The sequence below is a fragment of the Triticum dicoccoides genome, chromosome 1A, assembly GCF_002162155.2.
Source record: "Triticum dicoccoides isolate Atlit2015 ecotype Zavitan chromosome 1A, WEW_v2.0, whole genome shotgun sequence".
NCBI classification, from domain to species: domain Eukaryota; kingdom Viridiplantae; phylum Streptophyta; class Magnoliopsida; order Poales; family Poaceae; genus Triticum; species Triticum dicoccoides.
The window spans coordinates 452,913,938-452,922,432 of record NC_041380.1 but is presented as its reverse complement, the minus strand read 5'-3'; positions in this window follow the sequence as shown (position 1 = coordinate 452,922,432).

Sequence of the window (8,495 nt, the reverse complement as noted above, 5' to 3'; positions counted from 1 at the left end):
CACCCATCAGGTTTAAAACGCACACGCGTGTGAACCGTTTCGCTGCGACGGCTGAAGGCGTATTTTACCTTTACGCCTTCGACGTGGCAGCCTCGCGCGGGCTGAATCCCCTCTGGGCCTGCTGCACTGTGTCCTTTCTAGCCCAGTGGCACAGTGCCACTTTTCTTTTCCTTTTTTTGTCTGTTTTATAAAAAATCCACAGGATAAAATATTTATCCAAATGGAATAATTCCAACTCCTAAAATCTTAGAATAATTCCACCTATTTATTGATGTAATATTCATGCACATCCATCACACTGTTCTCAGAGGGGAATTTCCACTTGATGACGAAGTGGTGTACCGAGGCAAGTGTGTGTGTTGTTTTTCAAAACGGATTGGTTTAAGTTGCGACCGTTATTCCAACCTTACATGCGCAACCGCTCTACCCTTGTATGGGAAAGGTCATTATTGATTACCTAGGCTGATACTAGCTTGGAGCCCACATTACTAGTGATGGGAGAGTTGTTGGTGCGCTCTGTCGGGACGGGGTCGTGCCAGGTAGGGCGGCCAAGAACATTTTTATGGGGCACCGGACACACCGTTGGTACCCCGTGCCAGTGGTATGTGATGAATATGGGAGCAAGGCTCCAATTTTAAGTTGTGAAAGGTTGGGCACGGGGGTTACTACCAATCAAGTGGACTCCATGTTAGTTTTGTCTAGGGAAAGATAGTGATCGGGTGCTTACCCCGGGTACTTGAGGTACCGCGGGTCGTGGATGACACGGAAGTTCCCCGGATCTTGTGGGTAAAGTGTGCAACCTCTGCAGAGTGTAAAACTGTTTGAATAGCCGTGTGCACGATCAAGGACAGTTGGGTAACCGCTCTTGGGCTACGTCCACATGTTACAAACCAGTGTGTGTGTTTGGATAAGTGGGAAGAACTACTTGGGTCAAGTCAAAGGACTTGACATGATTGAGTTGGGTTGATGCCCACTCTATTTATGTTGATATCTGTAACATGTCCTCATGGTCAATTGAATTCTCCTGATGCATGCCTTACAAGTTGTTGAACATGTCATTGCACTCAAAACTAGCTTTCTGCAAAATTTACCTATATCATGCATTGTTGTATCTTGAGCCAAAACATGGGTTGCTTGCGAGTACATTCAAAGTACTCATTGGCTTGCCACTGGTTATTTAATTGGCCAGGCATGGAAGAACTGGAGTCCGAAGAAGAGTTCTTTGGAGACGAGCATGCGAACTAGGACGTTTCCCAGTCAGAATGCATGTAGGGTTAAGGCAGATGGCATGGGTTCTACTTATCGACGAAGATTTCCGCTGCTTAAGTTTATTTGATATTCAGCCCTTGTGGCTTTATCTATGTAAGACTTGACCATAATGGTCATAATTGGTGTAAGATGGTATGTATGGATGTAAGACTCTTGTTATTCAGCTTATGTGTGTTCAGTGAGCATTGATCTCTGGGATCACTGTACACGTGCATTCGGTGATCACGACTTATGAGTCGGGGTCCCCACAGATACGTTGGAGACGTATCAGCATCCCCAAGCTTAACTCCTACTCGTCCTCTAGTAGGTAAGTGATAAAAACATAATTTTTGATGTGGAGTGATGTTTAACATGTCATATCATCTTCTTTTCTTTATAGCATGGACAATTGGACTTTTTATGTGATTCAAAGCAATAGTCTAGTTTTGACATGATAATTTAGATACTCAAGCATATCAACAAGCAACCATGTCTTTCAAAATATCAATGCTAAAATAAGTTATCCCTAGCCCATCATGCTCAAACATTGATCCATTCATGAAACACACTCGAATATTAGCTACACCCAATGCTTAGGTACGATCATATTGCCTCCTAGTTGGTGCTTTTATAAGAGAAGATGGAGACTCAAAATAAAAATTGCATAAAGTAAAAGAAGGGCCCTTCGCAGAGGGATGTAGGGATTTGTAGAGGTGCCAGAGCTCAAACCGAAAAACTTAGAGATAAAAACATTTTGGGAGGTGTATCTATCCCAACAACGAAAACGACTTAGAGTTTCCAAATACTTTCCATGCATAGATGTATCATAGGCGGTCCCTAAACAGAAAATAAAGTTTATTCCTTTTTCCACCATAACTTTCACTTTCCATGGCTAACCATATCCATGGGTGCCTGATGACCCACAAGTATAGGGGATCTATCATAGTCCTTTCGATAAGTAAGAGTGTCGAACCCAACAAGGAGCAGAAGGAAATGATAAGCGGTTTCCAGCAAGGTATTCTCTGCAAGTACTGAAATAAGTGGTAACAGATAGTTTTGTGATAGGATAATTTGTAATGAGCAACAAGTAACAAATGTAAATAAGGTGCAGCAAGGTGGCCTGATACGTCTCCAACGTATCTATAATTTTTGATTGCTCCATGCTATATTATCTACTGTTTTGAATGTTTATGGGCTTTATTATACACTTTTATATCATTTTTGGGACTAACCTATTAACCCAGAGCCCAGTGCCAGTTTATGTTTTTAACCCTATTTTAGGGTTTCGAAGAAAAGGAAAATCAAACAGAGTCCAATTGACCTGAAGCTTCACGGAACTCATTTTTGGAAGGAAAGAAGCCCAGAAGACTTGGAGTGCACGTCGGGGGCTCTACGAGGAGGCCACGAGGCAGGGGGGCGCCCACCCCCTCGGCGTGCCCTCCACCCTCGTGAGCCCCTCGTGGCCCCCCTGACGTACTTCTTCCGCCTATAAATCTCCATATACCCTAAAAACATCCGGGAGCACAATAGATCGGGAGTTCCGCCTCCAGAAGCCTCCGTAGCCACCGAAAACCAATCTAGACCCGTACCGGCACCCTTCCGGAGGGGGCAATCCTTATCCGGTGGCCATCTTCATCATCCCGGCGCTCTCCATGACGAGGAGGGAGTAGTTCTCCCTCGAGGCTGAGGGTATGTACCAGTAGCTATGTGTTTGATCTCTCTCTCTCTCTCTCGTGTTCTTGATTTGGCACGATCTTGATGTATCATGAGCTTTGCTATTATAGTTGGATCTTATGTTTCTTCTCCCCCTCTACTCTCTTGTAATGAATTGAGTTTTCCCTTTGGAGTTATCTTATCCGATTGAGTCTTTAAAGATTTGAGACCAATTGATGTATGTCTTGCCATGCGTATCTGTGGTGACAATGGGATGCCACGTGATTCACTTGATGTATGTTTTGGTGATCAACTTGCGGGTTCCGCCCATGAACCTATGCATAGGGGTTGGCACACGTTTTCGTCGTGATTCTCCGGTAGAAACTTTGGGGCACTCTTTGAGGTTCCATGTGTTGGTTGAATAGATGAATCTGAGATTGTGTGACGCATATCGTATAATCATACCCACGGATACTTGAGGTGACATTGGAGTATCTAGGTGACATTAGGGTTTTGGTTGATTTGTGTCTTAAAGTGTTATTCTAGTACGAACTCTAGGGCTATTTGTGACACTTATAGGAATAGCCCAACGGATTGATTGGAAAGAATAACTTTGAGGTGGTTTCGTACCCAACCATAATCTCTTCGTTTGTTCTCCGCTATTAGTGACTTTGGAGTGACTCTTTGTTGCATGTTGAGGGATAGTTATGTGATCCAATTATGTTAGTATTGTTGAGAGGACTTACACTAGCAAAAGTATGAACCCTAGGCCTTATTTCCTAGCATTGCAATACCATTTATGCTCACTTTTATCACTTGCTACCTTGCAGTTTTTATTATTTCAGATTACAAATACCTTTATCTACTATCCATATACCACTTGTTTCACCATCTCTTCGCCGAACTAGTGCACCTATATAATTTACCATTGTATTGGGTGTGTTGGGGACACAAGAGACTCTTTGTTATTTGGTTGCAGGGTTGCTTGAGAGAGACCATCTTCATCCTACGCCTCCTACGGATTGATAAACCTTAGGTCATCCACTTGAGGGAAATTTTCTACTGTCCTACAAACCTGTGCACTTGCAGGCCCAACAACGTGTACAAGAAGAAGGTTGTGTAGTAGACATCAAGCTCTTTTCTAGCGCCGTTGCCGGGGAGGTGAGTGCTTGAAGGTATATCTTTAGTTCTTGCAATCGAGTCTTTTAGTTTCTTGTTTTATCACTAGTTTAGTTTATAAAAGAAAACTACAAAAAAATGGAATTGAGTTTGTCTCATATGCTTCACCTTTTTAATATCTTTCGTGAGTATGATGGAAAGGATAATTGCGCTCAAGTGCTAGAAGAAGAATGCATTAAAATGTTTGGCACTAAATATTTGAATGATGAGCATGATTGCAATGTTGTTAGTACGAATTCTTTGAATATCCATGACACCAATGATGATTGCACTAGTTATCATGAAAAAGTCTCCTATAAACATGTCAATTTTTGTGGAGTACATTGGGTTTGTAAGTACATACCAAATAGAGAAGATAGATATTGCAAGAAGCATAAGTACTTAGAAACTAAATTGTTGCAAGAAGAGCTAGTTGAATGTGCTGAAAATTTAAATTTTCTTGGCCATACTTGTGAGCTTTGTAATGAACATGGTCATTTAACTATCCGATGCAAATTGTTTCATGATATAATCGTGTCCAAAAATTGTGATGACTTGATTTCCCTTGCACATTATAATGAACTTAGTTTGCTTATGGGCTACGAAGAAATGAAACATATAACTAAGGATATTCCAAAATTTGCCCTTGATAGAGTTCTTCATTTTGATCTAGAGGAAATTTATATGTATTGTGCGGTGAATTGTATTGAAAATCCTTATATTGCCAACTACATAAAGAAAAGAAAGCAAATAGAAGATGAAGAGAATACTAATGAAAGGGAAGAGAATTCCCAATATTCTTCTATTATTTCTTATGATGAATCAGGTAACGAGGAGGAGCCTCCTATTCAACCAATCTCATTAATAAGGAGCTCCAAAAAGAGGATTGAACCCACAGATGTTGTGGTGAAGAAGAAGAAAAGAAAAAGAAAGAGAGGTAAAAAGATATCTCCCCCAAATAATGCTGCTCCTATTACTATGTGCCTCATGAAAATATAATTGTGGAAGATAATGATACTTCTTATGATCTTGAGAATCTTTTTGGCACTTGTTTGGAAGAATATGATAATTGCTATACTATTGGTGCTATCCATACTATTAATGATGAGAGTGATTATGCTTATAACATGAAAAGGTCCAAGCTTGGGGATTCTATGTTTGATGAAGATGATGTTTTTGAGAATATATTTGCTGTAATTAATGTTTGTCCTAAGCTTGGGGAAGCTATGTTTAATGAAGATGATATTTTTAGTCTCCCAAGTTTTGATATGCAAATTTATAATGATAATAACATGCCTCCTACTTATGATAATTATTCTGATGATACATATGCTATAAAAAGTAGTGAGGATTATATTTATAAAACTTTTCATGATTATGGTTACCCCTTTTCTGAAAATTACTCTTTTAACGTGGAAACAATTTATAGTAACCAAGTCTCTTATGATACTCCCACTATCCCGAATGAGAAGGATTTTGCTTATGTGGAGAGTAGTAAATTTTCTATGCTTGTAGATCATGAAAAGAATGCTTTAGGTGCTGGTTATATTTTTGAATTCATTCATGATGCTACTAAAAATTATTATGAGGGAGGAATATATGCTTGTAGGAATTGCAATAATATCAAGTTTCCTTTCTATGTGCTTAAAGTTTTGAAGTTATGCTTGTTTTGCCCTCCTATGCTAGTTGATTATTGTTCCCACAAGTTGTTTTCTCACAAAATCCCTATGCATAGGAAGTATGTTAGACTTAAATGTGATAGTCATATTCTTCATGATGCTCTCTTTATGTTTCAATTCTTATCTTTTATGTGAGCATCATTGAAATCATCATGCCTAGCTAGGGGCGTTAAACGATAGCGCTTGTTGGGAGGCAACCCAATTTTATTTTTATTCCTTGCTTTTTGTTCCTGTTTAGTAATAAATAATTCATCTAGCCTCAGTTTAGATGTGGTTTTATGCTTTTAATTAGTGTTTGTGCCAAGTAGAACCTTTGGGAAGACTTGGGGAAAGTCTTGTTGATCATGCTGTAAAAAACAGAAACTTTAGCGCTCACGAGAATTGATGCCATTTTTATTTTGAAAGTGATATTGAGTTAATTATTTTTGAAGACGATTAGTATATAAATGCCTCAGGTCCAGCAATTTATTTGAGAATTTTATAAGTTCCAGAAGTATACGTTTGATCCAGATTACTACAGACTGTTCTGCTTTTGACAGATTCTGTTTTTCATGTGTTGTTTACTTATTTTGACGAATCTATGGCTAGTAAAAGAGTTTATAAACCATAGAGAAGTTGGAATACAGTAGGTTTAACACCAATATAAATAAATAATGAGTTCATTACAGTACCTTGAAGTGGTGATTTATTTTCTTATACTAACGGAGCTTACGAGTTTTCTGTTAAGTTTTGTGTTGTGAAGTTTTCAAGTTTTGGGTAAGGATTCGATGGATTATGGAATAAGGAGTGGAAAAAGCCTAAGCTTGGGTATGCCCAAGGAAACCAAGGTAATATTGAAGGACAACCAAGAGCCTAAGCTTGGGGATGCTCCGGAAGGCATCCCCTCTTTCGTCTTCGTTCATCGGTAACTTTACTTGGAGCTATATTTTTATTCACCACATGATATGTGTTTTGCTTGGAGCGTCAATTTATTTTGTTAGTATTTTCTTGATGTTATTTAGAACAATGTTTTGCATCTTTTATTTCAATAAAAGTGGCATTGATAGCCTTTACTATGTCTATGTTAGAAGTCCACATGTTGCTGTTTGAAAACAGAAAGTTTACCGCTGTTGCAATAATTCCCTAGAAAAGTCAGAATGTGATAAAATGTTGAAACCTTTTGCATATTAAGCTCTGATAAATTTACTACAGTGGGAATTTTACTTAATAATTTTTGGATCTAGGGAAGTATGGATGTTGCTGCATTCTTTACAGACTATCTTGTTTAGGCAGATTGCTGTTATGTTTGCATTGTTTGCATATGTTTGCTTCTTTAATGATTCTATTTGAGGATAGGACTATAAAATATGCAGAGTAATTTAGTATGCAATGTTGAATAATAATTTTAGTGATTTGCTACAGTAGAGTATGATAAGGTTTTGGCAATGGTTTATACTAACTTATCTCATGAGTCCTTGTTGAGTTTTGTGTGGATGTAGCTTTTGAGATTTAGGGAGACCGTGGTATGAGAGGAATTAAGGAGACATAAAAGCTCAAGCTTGGGGATGCCCAAGGCACTCCAAGATAATATTTCAATAAGTCTCAAGCGTCTAAGCTTGGGGATGCCCCGGTTGGCATCCCACCTTTCTTCTTCAACAACTATCGGTTAGTTTCGGTCGATCCTAAGTTTTTGCTTCTTCACATGATGTTTGCTATTCTTAGATGTCATTTTACTTTGCTTTTCTTGATGTTTAAATAGAATACCAAGATCTGAAATTATTAAATGTTAGAGAGTCTTCACATAGTTGCATAATTATTCGACTACTCATTGATCTTCACTTGTATCTTTCGGAGTAGTTTGTCGGTTGCTCTAGTGCTTCACTTATATCTTTTAGAGCATGGTGGTAGTTTTATTTTGAAGAAATAGATGAACTCTCATGATTCACTTATATTATTTTGAGAGTCCTAAATAGCATGGTAATTTGCTTAAAATCCTAATATTCTAGGTATACAAGATTAATAATAAAATTTTCTTTTGAGTGTTTTGAATACTAAGAGAAGTTTGATGCTTGATGATTGTTTTTAGATATGGAGGTAATAATATCAAAGTCGTGCTAGTTGAGTAGTTGTGAATTTCAGAAATGCTTGTGTTGAAGTTTGCAAGTCCCGTAGCATGCACGTATGGTAAACGTTGTGTAACAAATTTGAAACATGAGGTGTTATTTGATTGTCCTCCTTATGAGTGGCGGTCGGGGATGAGCGATGGTCTTTTCCTACCAATCTACCCACTAGGAGCATGTGCGTAGTGCCGAGGTTTTTGATGACTTTTAGATTTTTGCAATAAGTATGTGAGTTCTTTATGACTAATGTTGAGTCCATGGATTATACGCACTCTCACCCTTCCATCCTTGCTAGCCTCTTCGGTACCGTGCATTGCCCTTTCTCACATTGAGAGTTGGCGCAAACTTCACCGGTGCATCCAAACCCCGTGATATGATACGCTCTTTCACACATAAACCTCCTTATATCTTCCTCAAAACAGCCACCATACCTACCTATTATGGCATTTCCATAGCCATTCCGAGATATATTGCCATGCAACTTTCCATCATTCCGTTTATTATGACACGCATCATCATTGTCATATTGCTTTGCATGATCATGTAGTTGACATCGTATTTGTGGCAAAGCCACCGTTCATAATTCTTTCATACATGTCACTCATGAATCATTGCATATCCTGGTACATGACCGAAGGCATTCATATAGAGTCATCTT